The sequence below is a fragment of the Macrotis lagotis genome, chromosome 1 (assembly GCF_037893015.1).
Source record: "Macrotis lagotis isolate mMagLag1 chromosome 1, bilby.v1.9.chrom.fasta, whole genome shotgun sequence".
NCBI lineage: Eukaryota > Metazoa > Chordata > Mammalia > Peramelemorphia > Peramelidae > Macrotis > Macrotis lagotis.
Window position 1 is genome coordinate 553,028,083 of NC_133658.1, and position 17,468 is coordinate 553,045,550.

Below are 17,468 nucleotides of genomic sequence, written 5' to 3' on the forward strand. Positions count from 1 at the left end.
TGGATCCATGCATGAGTCTTACTAATTAGGTGAACAGGACAAGAATCTATCTTATAAGGATTATAACTGTTCTAGGGTCCCAGATTTAAAATAGAACTGGCATTTGACTTTCAATCTATTCTTATTAAGGACAATTTTTCAGAAAGTTTCATTTATAGTTCAAATTTGTTTACCAAAAAGAGCTTTTTATAAGCAAAAAAGGGAATTATTACAATGACTTTGGATGTTTCACATTTGAACCACACATAAGGAAGTAAATGTTGTCGTACTACATACTTAAGACATATAGTCTCCAGGCTCATAATCTTGGAGTCCTTCATTGTTTCCTTTACATTTCCTATATATTCATTCAGATGCCACACCTTGTCAATACCCACACTATCTCTTGCATGAATTCCCAACCTCTCTCCCCACTACAAGCACCCTAGTTCAGGTACACTTATTGTTTGGATCATTGGAATAGCTACTTAATTTTTTTTTTCTGCCACCAGTCTATTCCTTTTTCATCCCTCTTTCACACCACTTTCCAGTCTTAATATATTGTTCTGATAACCTTACTTCTGGTTAACTAACTTCTGTTTAAGTGACTTCATTTCCTACAAAATAAAATGTAAACTATTCAGTTTGGCATTCAAAGGTCTTTGCAACTTGACTCAAGCATAAATTTAGTTTTATTTAAATGTTTTCCTTTCATATTCTTTACATTCTAGCCCCCCTTTCACCCTCTCCACTCCCATCTCTGGGCCTTAATTCAAACTACTCCCTATGACTAGAATACATGCCTCACTAGTGTACCTATCTCTACCTCTTGCAGTCTCACTCTTCTTTCAAGACCTAACTCAGATTTATCTTCTCCCTAACACTGTTCTTGTGCTTCCTTTCTCTTCCCTACCTCTCCTCCCCATAATCCACATTTAGCAATCCCTCCCTCCTCAAGTTACTCACATGGTTTTGTCTGAACTCCTTTACATTTACCCCCCTCCTTTGCACAATAATAATTTCTATCCATAATTTGAAAATCACAGTGGATAGAGCACTGAGCTTGAAAATAGGAAGGTCTGTTTTTTAAGGCTCCCCAGACAGTTACCAATTTTGTGAACCTGGACAAATTATTTGACCTGAGTCATATTTCCCTCATTACATAATTAGAATCATAACAAGATACACTTCATAGGATTATTATAAAATTAAAATGAAGGAATGTATGTAAAGTACAACCTTAAATCACTATGTGAATAATTATCACATCCTCATCTTGTTTCTTCCTTCATTTGTACCATTTCAAGTTAAGCACTTTGAGCTCAAGGACGTTTTTATTTTTATTTTTTGTATCCCAAGCACTTAGTGAACTATCTAGCACACTGGAGGTACATGAGAAATAGGTATTGATTGATTTTTCATTTCAGATAGAAACAGATCTGGGACCACTAAGATTCCTTTAAACTCAATTCTACAAATAACTCCACAGGTGAATAAAATATTGATGCTGAATTAATTGTATATCTTCTGCTGCTTTGACTCTATATATCACCTTAATCTTCAAAATTTTTATTTCAATTGCTAATTAAGAGGTTAGATTTTCTGTTAAATATTTTGTTTTGAGATTCTGTTCAACTTGATGCTTTTTTTGCAGACTTTAAATGGACAAGGTGCATTCAAATATTTTCTCTGTGTTCCAGCTTCCAATGTCTTTTTTTGTTGTTGTTTTTGTTTTTGCAAGGCAATGGAGTTAAGTGACTTGCCTAATGTCACACAGCTAGGTAATTATTCCTTTAGGGTCAGTATTCTATCCACTGTACCACCTAACTGCACCCTCCAGTGTCTTTCTGCAGATTTTCAATAGGTCTATTAGGCCATGAGCTTAAGGATTTAGCACAATATTTAATATGTAGTAGGCAATATATAAAGAAGTCTTCCTTTCCCCTTTTATTACATGATGACATTTGATATATCCTTAGAACTATTCAGTGATATTCTTTGAAAAGAGATTCCATGATTCTTTCTGTGGATCTTACTGTGGCTATTATGACTTCCTCATTTACTCTAGGATTTGCATCCTATTTTTTTTTACATTTTTAATCTATGAGAATTTATGAGAGAATATCTATATCAAATGCCACCTTTTAAAACTTGTTCTAGTAAGTTTATTAACATTTATCTTAAAAAAATTAGTAAAGGAGCAATTAAGTGGTGAAGTGGATAGATCACTGGCCCTGGAATCAGGAGGCCCTGAGTTCAAACAGGCCTCACATACTTGATACTTATTGAGCTGTGGGACCTTGGACAAGTCACTTAATCCCATTGCCTTACCAACCCCCCCCCAAAAAAAATAGTATAAATGATCTACTGTTAGGATTCATGAGATAAACTTAGAAAAGATATTAATGTTTGCCTCTTCAATTTTTAAGAACTTCTTGATTTCTTCTCTTACTTTATTTTATCTTGGTTTTGGGTAGATGTCATTTCTTAGGATTCCCTGTACTGGTCCTTAATTTTCACATATTATAAAACTGTATACTTGAAGCTGTGGGTATTATTGACCAAAACAAGCAAGCAAACAAAAACAGCATGTGAATCCCTTGCATTTAATTCGTAAGATATATTTCCAATATGTTTTTATTTTTGCTATGAAATAGTTGTAGTTGTTGAGTCTCTTTGGTCATGTACGACTTTTTTGTGGCTCCATTTGTATTTATTTTGGCAAAGATTCTAGAGTAGGTTGCATTTCCTTCTCAAGCTTATTTTATAGATAAGAAAACTGAAACAAACTGGATTAAATGGCTTGCCTAGGATCACACAAGTAGAAAATATTTAAAACTGAATTTAAAGTCAGATTTAAGCTACATAATAAACATAATCTAGTCTTCATTTCATGAGTTATTAGTGGTTTTTCTGCTTTACTATTGTCCTGCATTTGGCATTGAATCGTTTCTGATAGGTAAAATTTGGCATGTTTTTAATTTACTTTAGGTAATCTCTTCTTCTCAGACCAGAACACAAAGAAGCCCCATTCTCTGATCTTATTCTGTGTCAAACTGGTCATTATAACAGTTCTGAGTAGGATTGGGTTGCAACCTCAACCTGTTCCTCCTACTTATTTGAGCAATTAGAAACAATGGATCACTCTGATTCAACTTCCAACTTAATTAATGCTGTCAATGGAGCCTAATTCACTGAAGTATATCATTTGTGCCAGGCCTTCACCTCTAAAACTAATGGTTTCTGGTCCCACATCCCTGCTTTCTATTAGTATACCAACAGGCATTGCTCTATTTTGCCATTCCCACTCTACCATTACTATGCCCCTTCCCAAAATGGAAAAAAATTTATGGAATTTGAAAGATAATAATAAATACTAATAGAATCTCATAATATAATTTAGTATAATACCATAAGTGTTTATTAATATTAATTAATATCAATAATTATCATTCTTATTATTCCATCCCCTTTATATTATAAACTCCTCTAGACTAATATTTGTGTGATGCAGTGCTTTGTATACAGGATCATAGTTTGAATGTGTGTGAATGTTCTTTTTTATAGTCTGAACATCTTTAAAAGCTCATCTAGTCCAACTCTCTCATTTTACTAAGAACCTGAGATTAAAGTGATTTTCCCAAAGTCACACAGGTATATAGCATAGCTACTGAACTCAACTTCTCTTTTTCCACATTGAATGCTCTTCTCACCATACCAGACCACCTCTCAAAGAAGAGTTTTTTGGTTGTTTGTTCAAAGTGAAATGGGATTTCTAACTTGTACTTAATATTAACACATTGGTTTACTTAAGATCCTTACATAAATGAAATTTTCATAGGAATATGTTGTTAACTTCTATTGGGGAATGATGACTAGAACTTCTATCGGGGAATGATGACTAGACTGTATGGCTTGTTAAACTTTCAAATTAAATAATTACTAAAAATAGGAGTGCGAATAAAGGCTTTCTTTCTGAAGCAATACAGTATAGGTTGAAAGCAAGTCTTTGCAGAATCACTGACTGACACAATGAAATATCTTTTATCTCACTAGCAGACAGTGTAAGAAATGAACCCTGTCACCAGCATGTAAATTCTATTTTCTATAAGACAACTGTCAGTAAAAACTTCTTGTGTGAGTTCTATCCATTGAGAGCACAGGATGTTCTTATATTCTCTAAGACCTTTCATTAACCTTGAATATCTGGCTTCCAGCTACCTTATTATTCCTTTTGCTCCTGTCAAATTAACTATTTTATCAAATGAGATATCAAATAAGATAATATTTGTAGGTTTAATAAATACTGATTCTCTTCTCCTTCCCCCTTCCCCTAATCTTTGTAGTTTTTTAATAAGTTGCCCCATGACGAAATACTTAAACTTTCACCTCCAGGAATTCCTAATTTCCTTCATAGATCAGTCCAGGTACCACCCTCTATATGAGGAAGTTCCTCATTTTCCCCATATGCCTTTTTACTTGTAGCTGCTATAATGGAGAGAACACTGGACTTGAGAGTCAGGAAATTTTGCCTCAGATGTTCTCCATGTGTGCCAGTCACTTCACCTTCTGATCTGTTTTCTCATCTGTAAAATGGGAATAACCATAGTGACCAATTCACAGAATTGCTATGAAAGTCAGGTGAAAAGGTCAAAATAAGGTACTTTGCAAAACTTAAAGAGCTATATAACTATTGTTAGTATTACTATTATTGCTGTTGTTATTTCCTCTCCTTACATTACCTTGCTTTTTCATGATAAATTTTTGCATACAATTTTATGTATGTATGCTCAATCCTAGTAGAAGATAAAATCCTTAAGGGAAGGGACTATTTTGGGGTTTTTTGTGGCTCCAAAGTCTTATAACTTCTGACACATTTTGGATGCTTAATAAATACTTGTTCATTGAACTGGTACTTTGATTGATTGGTTGAAATGAACACACATTTATCTGATAAAAAAAATACTCAAAGACTAAAAAAAGAGCCTTCTCATCCTAGAATATCCCCTTGCTATGATGGCCCCCTTTTCCAATCACTGAGTTCCTTCTAGAATCTTTATTTTGGGTTAGACCCAGCATGGTCATATTTCATTCCCCTCCTGGCTATGTTTCCAACTTTGTGGATTCTGACATCATATCTTTCCCATATACCATTCCCACCTCTTTTCAGTACCTCTTCATGTCTTATCTTCATTGGAATCTAAGCTCCTTGAAAACAGGAATTCTATGGCCTTTTTACTTGAATTGATATTCTCAGTGACTAGTGTGGTTTCTGCTCATAGTAAGCATTTGAAGAATATTTGTTGCCTACCTGCCTGCTGCTACAGTCTATGGTTCAGTAGTTAAGTCTGATGGAATTGGGGAATATAGAGATTAAATACCTTGCCTCAGTATGAAACTGGATGATAAACATTTAACAATGCTAGACATTGTGCTAAGTGAAAAGGATATAAGAGAAAGAGTTTCCCTCAAGGAGCTTATAGTCTATGAGGGAAAAACAATGCACAAAAGAAGCTAAAATGGGAAAGGCAAGGAATAGTAGAAGACACCTGGCATGGGAGCATGATGATGATGGTAGGTAGAGTTGAAATCAGTCAGGGTAGTTGATGCCTGGGATTGGGGTTTTCTTTAGAGAGAGGTTATAGGAGGAGTTTTATTTTTGTTTTTGATTCTTTGCTCCATTCTCCAATCAAAGAGTCAGAAAGTACTGATGAGGTATCAGTGGTAGCAAAGCTGAAGCCATCTCTATGGTGATGTTTCCTGGTTGATGAGTTTATCCTAGGAGGATCATGCTGAAGAGGACTATGAGGCTGAAAAGAAGCAGAATAGCTGGTAGTTAATGAGCTTCACAGTTAGTAAATATCAAAGGCAAAATTTAAACATTGATCTTCCTACCTTCAAGAAAATTATTCTAGTCACTGCACTACTCTATACCTGATAAATGGCAAGAACTGCCCCTACATCCCTGGAAGTTCTATTAACTAGCATACTTCATGAGAGTTAAAGGAAAATAAAAAACTCAACAAATTTAATTTGTGTCATTTTAATTGCCTACTCCTGAGTAGGCTTTTTTTAAAACCACAAATGGACCTGTTGCTCAATGCTGTTGACTCTCTAGCCTATCTATAAAGCAAGAGATACTGCTTTTCTTTCTTTCTCTTTTACATTTAGCCCAAGGAAGGGAAAATTAGTGGCATGAAAAGCACAAGGAAAGTTGCATTTTCACTTTTTGATATTTTTACTTCATTCAGAAACTTGAAAATATGGAACATTCAAAGTTTGTTACCAGGTAAAAGAATTAAAAATAGTTGCCAATTGTATGTCACTCTTATGTATTGGCTAAAAGGAGAAAAATTGCAGCCATCAAAACCCAGTAGAACAATTTCACATATTGAATTAATAGAACAATTTGGAAATATCATCTGAATTACCACCTCCCAAGCTGAATGTACTTTATAGCTTTATTTATCTGCCCAAGACAAGTCTTCCCTGTGTGCCTTGCCCCAGATTTTCCCCAGTACCTGAAATACCTTCCCTAAACCAGATCCCCAAGTTTTCTCAGTTTCTTTTCAGTGATTCTACAATCTTACCTTGTTCATTAGACTTCCTAAACCAACCAAAGTTTATATATCCATGTAGCCCAAGGGGCCTAACAAGAATCTCTCCAACTTCATATTGACTAGATCCATCCTATTAGGTAGTAAGACTTTAAGGAGAATGAAAGTTCTTTCTTTCTATCTGCCTCTGGCTCTGAACTCAGATTAACTCCAAGGAAATCTCCACATTATAACATACTTATGGTTTGTGACTAGGCTTTCCTTCATATTGGGGTCATAAAGGAAGAGCCCCTGGAAATACTTGCCCAGTGGTGTATCAAAATCTACGCATGATTAAAGTGTTCCTAAAATGTGGGTCATTAGGTCACCTCAAGAAAAGTTACTTAATTTGCAATATGAATTTCAGGCATAGAACTTCTAGTTATTTCCAATGAAAGGTGCATATGAAGCTCAGAAAATACAAAATATAGTTCATTACATATATACATATATATATATATATATATATATATATATTTGTTTTCTTGTTTGCCTTCTCACTGAGCACCTACCAAATTGAAGACAAATTTATAGGAATGCTAAATAGTTATTTTGTATTCACATTGAATCTATATTGACCAAGAGGCTCATGAATTAGCACTGCTAACTAACTGTACAGGGAATGGCATTTGTTTATTTGTTTGTTTAGTCAGTCAACTATAAGAAGAACCAAGAAGTAGTACTCTTTTCCTTTGAGAAGCATGCTACTATCTAGTAATGACTGCTACTGAATCCAAGGACTCAAGAATTCTTCACTGAATGGGCAGCTAGGTGGAGCAGTGGATAGAGCACCAGCCCTGGAGTCAGGAGGACCTGAGTTCAAATCCGACCTCAGACACTTAATAATTACCTAGCTGTTTGGCCTTGGTCAAGCCACTTAACCCCACTGCCTTGCAAAAACTAAAAAAAAAAATTCTTCATCAAGAAATCTGAAACATCTCCCCCCCCCCGAATTATTAATACTGGTCTGCACTCAGGGATGATATAAATGGATAATTGGCTCAATAACATTTCTTAAACACAATGGTGTTTATTTCTCAAGTTCTTTATTATAATCTGGGAATGCAAAATATATACATATATATATTATATATAAATATATATATGAGTAAGTAATGGCCAAATTCCAAATTTGAGGGGATTAAACCTAAACCCAAGACTCAGGGGTATAGGGGTAAAATAGAAGATAAAAATGGCAGGAAGAATGTCATATAAAGTTGTATGGGATTAAATTCACAGTTAGTAAATATCAACACAGCCTCTACCTTATTTGAACCCCCATTATTTCTTACAAAGACCAATAGGAGAGATTCCTAATTAGTCTTCTTGCCCCAAGTTTCTTTCCGCTTCAATCTACCATTACTGTATGACCTTGGACAAGTCACTTAACCCTGATTGCCTCACATTCAGGATCTTCTCTAGTCATCCTGATTCATATCTGGCCACTGGACCCAGATGACTCTAGAGGAGAAAGTGAGGCTGGTAACTTATCACAGTCCATTCCATTCCCCCCCACACTCAAATTCAATTCACATGCTTGTCATGATGTCACCTCCCTTGATGTCATGATCTTCTCTGAGAATGCAGGACAAATATTAATCTACCCTTTCTATATAGCTGACAAAGTGATTTTAAGTTAACCTTGACTTAGCCATGAAACTCAACAACTCAATAAATTCCAGTGTCTCTCTATTGCCTCTTATTTAAAATATATAACTTCTATATAGCTTCTTAAACCCTTCATGCTCTGACCCCAAGCATTATTAGGTACTACTCTGCTTCCTCCATTCTAGGATCCAATCAAATTGGCCTTTTCCTTGTTCCTCAAAACACTCTAATTCCTGTATTTGTCTTTTTTACTATCCATCTTTCATTACCAGAATTTACTGTGTTCTCACTTCCACCTCATAGAATCCTTCACTTGCTTCAAGTGATGGAGTATAAGCATCATCATCTATATGAATTCCTCCTGATTCACCCCATTCCTAATTACTTTGTTCTTTGCTACCTGCATCTATTATTTATTTTGTAGCTGTTCTGTATATATTTATATATTTAGTTGCTTCCACCTTCAAAAAATAGCTGAAACTCCTTAAAAACAGAGATTGATTCAAATATTTTGTCTTTGTATTGCATGTTGATAAAATCTCTCACATGTAAAAGCATTAGTAAATGCTCATTGAACAATTAGTTTATTGATTAGTATGAAATTCATACATATATAGATATAATTTAATTTGATAAAAGGTTAATATGAAGATTAAGACAGGGTTTTCTTGGGAAAAGATAAAATGCAAACAATAAAAAGGAGTTTTTTTGAAGACTATTTATAGTACCAAATACAGCATATGATTAATTTGGAAGTTGCAATCTGAGTCCTCCTTTTCCTGAACATCTCTCTAGTATTTGACAGTTAACCAACCTCTTCTTTCTATGCTCTCCTCCTTGACTCCAAAGTTTGAATCCTCTTTTGTTGGTTGATATTTTTCAGGTAAAGTGATGTAGTCAGATACTATGTCTTGACAAACATCAGGACCATACTAATAAAGTTAATATTTTGTTGGTGCTAAATAGCTAATATAGGAAAAGTTCTTTGCAAACCTTAAAGCATGTTGCCATGCCTATTACCTAGTACAGTTTTGGGGGAGTTAGTACAATGGATAAAGTATGGGCCCTAGAATCAGGGGGCCCTAAGTTCAAATTTGACTCAGTCACTTAATAATTACATAATTATGTATCAATTTGGATCAATGTACAACATGGAAACAAAGTAAAGACTAACAGATTGCTTTCTGTGGGGGTGGGGGGTGGGGGGGGGAGGGAAGTAAGATTGGGAGAAAAAATTGTAAAACTCAAAACTCAAATAAAAAAAAATGTTAAAAAAATTACATAATTACTTAGCTGTGTGACCTTGGGAAAATTACTTCCCTATTGTCTTGCAAAAACCAAAAAGAAAAAAACCCTAGTCATTTTTACAATTTACACTTTCCTGGCTCTTTTATTGGCTTTTTTGACCAACCCTTCTCTGTCTCCTTCACTGGGTCTTCTTCCTCTTACGGTGGACTTTGGCTTAAGGTGCTAATCTTAATCCTCTTCTATTTCCTCTGTTTCTCTTAAATATATAAATATAGACTTCCCTCTAATCTCTATAGACACATGCCCTTGACAATTTCATCCACATCTATAATTTCAACTCTGCTCTCAAGGAAAGGATGACCCAGGACTCCAAGAAACGATGGAAAGGATAATGAAGGAACACATTCGTAGCACACTCTTTTAAGTTCAATATGTATTGTTAATATTTTTTTCTATCATTTAATTAGAATCATGGCAGTTAATTAAAACAATAAAATATACATGAATTATATATGCAGATAATTTCTAGGAAGATCAATCCATGATTTGAAACATTTGCCCATTTCCAAGATATTAATACTTACCCCGAACATTAAACAATCAGTTCTTGTGAGCTGATTTGAGCTAGTTCTAGAACATCTCTAGGTAGATAAAACAATGCTATTACCTCTAACCATGATTTTTTTTCCCCAAGGTTTGCATACAAACAAACAAACACACAGACAAACACATACACAATCACATTCACATCAATGTACTGACCTGCCCTTTATTTTTTTAAATTCCCTTATTCTTTTAATTACTCCATTGGCAAATGGTGGGGTAGAATAAAAATTCTGAATATAAAGATAACCTTTTTTTCTTCCTTTCCTCTCATATCACCACATCTACAATCATGAAGTCCTTTCAATGCTTACCTCTACCATAGCTTTCAAATATTTCATTTTTTAATATATCTGCCACCTCTGACATATTATCAACTCTCATTATTGTCTTCTTATGCCACTGCAATAATCTTGAAAAATCTTGCTTTCTGAGCCTCATCTCTCTAATTCATGCTTCATGTCACTATAAGATTAGTATTTTTGAGTTTGTGCCCAATCATACCATTTTTTGCTCTCAAAACTTAGTGTTCATGTATTTCTTACTACTACAGATAAAATTCAAACTCTTTAGTTAAACAATCTTTCTTTCACAATCATCACTAGACATTTTTAGACTTTGGCGACAATAAGTTCTTCCAAATAGTTTATCCTTTGGTTAAATTGAATTTTCTTGTTATCTTCCATTTTCCCAACTCTATGGCAATCTTTAGGCTATTTTTTTTATATATATCTTTCCTTCATCTATTTACCTGTTTAGATTCCAAGTTCTAATTCTATAACATCTACAAGAAGCTTCTTCTGATCTTCCCTTCTGTAAACATCACAGAGCATTCTGTGCTTCACTTATGTGGTGACCTTGTTTGATTGTCATGACCCTATCATCTGTGTTCCATGAAGTTACCCAAGGTAAGGAACCACATCACATTTTTATTTGTACATCTCCTAGGACATAATACGGTCTTCAATATATATCAGTAAGTACCTGGGGGGTGCAGTGGAAAGAATACTGCACTTGATGTTAGTGAGACATGTTCAGATCCAACTTGGGCTCATTACTATGTGACTGTTGGAAAGCCACTGAACATTTTTTGCCTATAATTTAGTCATCTGTAAGCAGAAATTGGGCTCATTGTCCTCTAAGTTCCTTTTTTGAAATCTATGATCCTCTATAATGAGCATATCAAGGATCTGTCTGTATCAAAATTTTCTTCTCATGTAAGTTATAATCTATCAATAGCTTAATAAATAAATCTCAGAGGTTAAGTGACTTGTTCATGGTTACAAAACAAGTAAGTGTCAGAGGTGGGATTTTAACCAAGGACTTCTTTTTTTTTTTTTTTTTTTTTTTTAGTTTTTGCAAGGCAATGGGGTCAAAGTGATTTGCCCAAGGTCACACAGCTAGGTAATTATTAAATGTCTGAGGCCGGATTTAAACCTAGGTACTCCTTAATCCAAGGCCAGTGCTCTATCCACTGTGCCACCTAGCTGCCCCCAACCTAGGACTTCTTAACAAACCAGCATGTCATTTACTTTATCACATTGCCTCTTTATTCTGTAATAATACAATCATGCAGTAATTTTTTTAAATCAACTCAATTCAAATTTAAAGTTCAAACTAATTAAAAGAAAAATCATATTTCTTTTATCAGTGACAGTTGAGGCTCCTAAATTGAATGTGGGTAAGGTAGACTTGAAAAGAATAGGGTCCCTTCCATCGTAATGCAAATAGATCTTCTTCTCCCTGTTGTCCTTCAATGGACTTACTTTTAAGTTTATTGAATTATTGAATTACTTGATGACCACAGTCTCACAAATTGATTAACAATTCTGATCTGATGTTCTTGGAACATAGTATCTGTCTTCCCCATCTGAAACCTCTCACCCCCACCCCAATTCTGGCATCTTCTTTGTAATGTTCAAGTCATTTTCAAATCAAAATTCCCTACTTAAGCACCAAGTCTATAATAGCAACACTGTCAGGCTATGACAATAATTTTGTCAGTGCCATAGTGATGGACAGCAATTATTACATGTTGGTCACAAGACAAGTCTTAATCCAAAATAGAAAACAAGACTTGAAATTCTACTTTTCTCAAATTAATGATGAATGGCCCTATACATTTTATTTAATATAAAAACCTTTTAAAACATTATTGTATTTAAATTTTGAAATTTGCAAATAAAAAAGTTAAAGTCCTCATAGGAACATCAATGATAGCCTCAACGTAAACTTTAGTATAAATTGTCAATGCAGTAGACTCAATTCATCTTCAATAAATGCACAGTCCTTAAAAAATTAATTATACATAGGAAAGTTAAATTGGCTTGAAGAATTTTAACTGCTACATTTCTTGACATGTTTTCATTTGAACAATAAGTGAAGAAATGTTCACAAATATAATAAATTTTCTCTGATTATTTTTACAAAAAAATGGAGAAGCATAAAAATGGCACTAGTTTATATACACAGTCATCTAGCTCCTTGGCAACACAGCAGCTGTATTTAATGTTAAAAACAGCAGCTATGAAATTGTTTATAGAAAAGAAAGACCTTGTTTATGAAACTCTAGTGCCATGAAATGCATTCAAGGTCTGTAAGCACAATTGAAATTCCATACTGGGCATGAGCAACTGGCATTTCTAAAATGCTTAGTGTTCTTTGGCTTTTCTTCTTTCTTCTTATATTTGACCAGGATAGGCAGTGTGATGAGGTGAATAGAATACTGACTTGGGAGCCAAGGAAACCTGGAAACAAGTCCTGCTGCACATACAGAGTGTCCCAAAAGTTTTAGTGAATTTTAAAGTTTTGTAATATTAAGCTATTAAAGTTGAAAATTTTCCCTAAGACTTTTAGGACATACTGTATATTTGTTGTGCTACTATGAGTAAGTTACTTAATTTTTAATCCTTTCAGAAATTTATAAAGTGTTCAAGATAAAGAAAAGCTTCCAGGCTGATTCTCTACACCAAAGGTGTCTTTATACCAAAGAAACTAGAAATTCAGACCAAAATCCATTGAACAAATTTTCCTTGGCAAGCAAGTTATTAAGAATCTTTGGACTTTAGTTTCCTCATCTGTAAAATAAGAGGAGTGGATTACAGCAAAATCCAAGGTTAGTTTAATCCGAAATTTATTCAAAATCCCTTCCAGTTTTAGATCTATGATACTAATGTGACAAATTTGTGAAATTATATTTCTTCTCATTTTTGTGGTTATGATTCTAAAGAACCTTCCCCAGAAAAAGCCATTTATAGAATTCTCTTATTTGGAGGGAGGGGGAGGTAACTAATACAAGACATAAAAAATTGTTAATGACAAATTCAGTGTTCTATCATGTATAGATAATGATTAAAAAAAGGTTGTTTAACTGCATTTTTATGTGTCAAGCTATGTTGGCAAAGTGTAGAGATGGAATATAAACATCTTTAAGACTTGGAAAAAAAACAAAAAAATATTAAACCATGAGATTAAAAAGCAGACAAAGAGGGGATGATGACATTTAAATAACCTTTAGGTATGTACTAATAGGGCTTTTTGGTAAATCAAATCAACATAGAATTCAAAAACCTCAGTTTCATCTTCTTTTCTTACCAAAATGTTATCACCATCTCAAATAGGAAGGAGTTAAGAAACAGGAAACATTTAAAAGGAATATAAAAGAAACAAGGTGAAAATAGAGAGAGTTGTGTATAATATGCAAACTCAATAAATAACTGAATGAATGATGCTTTCCTTAATTTGAGATTTCTCAGGATATAGGAGAACCACAGATTATGCTGAATCCTGGAATAAGAAAATTTTGATTTGCATTTGATTCTGCAATTTACTTGAACTTTGATTTTGGGGAAAACACTTTACCTTTTTGAGATTCACTTAGTTCAACTATAAATGGAGATAATGCTTTTACTGTAACCTTACCTTACAGTGTTGTGGTTTTATATATAAACCTACATATGATGCTGGTCAAATCACTAAATCATCTTTCTTTTCTCACTAAATCCTATCTATGTTTTTTGTTTATTTGTTTAAACCTCATAATTATTTCTTGAAATCTCTACTTCCATCATGTCCAGAATCCTAATTTGAACAATTCTTTTTAAATAATGAAATACCACTGAGGGAAATGAACCCAGTATAGTGGCCACGTACAGTAACATATAAAGAATTTCTAAATATCACTGTCTCTCAATAAGGTAGGGGATATTTTGTTAGCTGCTTTCCAGGGCATGAGTGTTATATTTTACTTTTTACTCAGGATTTAGTTTCTTTTTTCACTTTAAATAATATTTAATTTTTTTATAATTGCAAGTAAAATCAATTTTAACACTACTTTAAAAATAATTTTAAAATTCTCTCTCCTTTCCTTCCTTCTCCATTCCTGAGACAGCAAGCAATTTGATATGTTTTATCTGTGCAATCATACAAAACATATTTCCAAAATCACATTGTGAAGAAAAAGCAATGAAAAAAGTAAAGTGTGAAGACTTAAGATTTTGGAATAAGAATTTATTATTCAGTAAAAATTATTGGGAAAACTAGAAAGTAGAATGGCAAAAACTGGGCATAGATCAATATCTTATACCATTTTCCAAGATAAGATTAAAATGAGTACATGATGTAGATATAAAGAGATATTAAAATAAAATTAGAAGAGCATGGAATATATTATCAGAATTATGGCTAGAGAAACAATTTATGAATAAAAATAAATAAGAGAGGTGAAGTCACATATAAAAATAAAGAATTTCAGTTACAACCAATTAAAAGGTTTTGTATCAATAAAAAAGCATTGCAGCCAAGATTAGAAGGAAAGCAGAAAATTTAGGGATGGGAGGGAAGAAATTTTATAGACAGTTTCTCAGATAAAGATCTCATATCTCAAATATATATACAAAACCTTGTCAGATTTTTAAAAATATGATTCAGAAGATATAGAGAGCATTATAAAATATAAAATAGACAATTTTTATTATGAAAAATTAAAAAGTTTTACACAAACAGAACCAGTGTAACAAAAATTATAAAGGAAAAAAAATGGGAAGATTTTTCAAGTTTCTCAATATATAGAGTATTGAGTAAAATTTATAAAACTACAAATCATTCTCCAAATTTTTCAGAAAAATAAATCAAATCTATCAATAGTTATACGAAAAAACTGTTCTAAATCACAACTGATTAGAGAAATGCAAATTTAGACAACTGTGAGGTACCATTTCACACCTCTCAGCATGGCTAATATGACAAAAAAATTAGATGTTGGGGGAATGTGTGAACCCTGGGACACTAATGTGCTGCTGGTGGGGTTGTGAAGGTATCCATTCTGGAGAGAAATTTGGAATTATGCCCAAAGGGCTATAAAATTGTGCATATCCTTTAATACAGCAATACCACTACTTGATCTATATCCCAAAGACATATACAACAAAGGAAAAAAGGACCTATTTGCCCCCAAAATATTTATAATAGCTCTTTTTTGGTGGCTAGGAATTAGACATTGAAGAGATGCTTATTGATTGGAGAATGGCTAAACAGACTGTAGAGTATTTAGTGGAATGATATTGTGTTATAAGCAGGATGCTTTCAGAAAAACCTGGAAATACATGAACTAAGGCATAATGAAGAGAATTTTGTACACAGAAACAATACTGTTAAAGGAAGAACCATGAAGGATTTTATTATTCTCAGCAATACAATGATCCAAGAAACTTCCAAAGGACTAAGGATGAATCAAACTATTCACCTCATGAGAAAGAACTGATGTTGATTGAATACAGACTGAAGTCTACTATTTTTCACATTTTTCATTTTTTCTTTTTTATTTGCATCTTCTTGATTAAATGGAATATTACTAAAAAAAGTCACAAGAGTAAGTTGTGAAATTATAAGGTACAATGTATAGCTTATATCAAACTGCCTTCCATCTCTAGAAGGGGCAAGGGAGAGAGGACAAAAATTGAGAACTCAAAATCCCATAAAAATAGCTGCCTTAATTTACAATTCCACCAATAATGAGCTAGTGTCCCAATCTTCCCTCCTACATTTGTTGCTTTCTCCTATCTTTTTAGTCAGTCTAATAGGTGTAAAATTATATCACAATTGTTTTAATCTGTGTTTCCCTAATCAATAATGATTTAGAGTACTTTTCATAAGACTATAAATTATTTTTATTTCTTCACTGGAAAATACCTGCTCATATTCTTTGACCATTTATCAATTAAGGAATGACTTGCATTCTTTTTTTTTAAGTGACTGGAAAAATTTGGATTCTAATTCATTATTGATGGAGTTGTGAACTGATCTAACCATTTTGGAAAATAATCTGAAATTATGCCCAAAGAACCACTAATCTACCTATACCTTTTGAGCCAGCAATACCATGGCTATGTCAACTTCCAAAGATGATTAGATAAAAAGAAAAAAGAATCTATATGTTCTGGTATAGAACATATATCTGGTAAAAGCTATCTTTAGGGTAATAAAAAACTGGAAATTTCAGGGATGTTCATCAATTGAGGAATGACTGAATAATTTGCAATATCTATCTATCTATCTATCTATCTATCTGTAAATTCATCTATCTATATCATGATGAAATAGTATTGTGATATAAGAAATGATGAGCTCAATGATCTTAGAAAAACACTCCATGACTTGTACAAAAGAATGAAATTATTAAAACCAAGAGAACATTGTTTTCAGTAATAGAAATATAGCTTTAAGAAAGACTGAACAAATAACTTGTTTTGGTTCTTATAAACACCCAAATTAACTATTTAGGATGCTATCTGCATCCAGAGAAAGAAGTTATGAATGGAATTGTGGAATAATTTGTGTGTGTGTGTGTGTGTGTGTGTGTGTGTGTGTGTATTGTGTCTAATGATAGTCATCTATATCCTTAAGGAAAAAAAATAAAGTATAAGAGATAGCAAAATTACATAATACGATAACTTGTTTTTTTTTTTAACTTAAAGATAATAGTCTTTGGTTTTCGTTCAAAAACCACATTTCTTTCTCCAGATACACATGGTATTCTCAATCGCAGATACCCCCAAATTGTGCCTGATTGTTGCACTGATGGAATGAGCAAGTCCATTAAGGCTGATCATCACTCCCATGTTACTGTTAGGGTGTACAATGTTTTTCTGGTTCTGCTTATCTCACTCAACATCAGTTCATTCAAATCTTTGCAGGTTTCCCTGAATTCCCATCCCTCCTGGTTTCTAATAGAACAATAGTGTTCCATAACTTCCATATTTGTTCAGCTATTCCTCAATTCATGGACATTCACTCAATTTTCAATTATTTGCCACCACAAACAGGGCTGCTATGAATATTTTTTTGTACGGGTAATGTTTTTACTCATCTTCATGATCTCTTCAGGGTATAGATCCAGTAGTGGCATTGCTGAATCAATGGGTATGCACGTTTTTA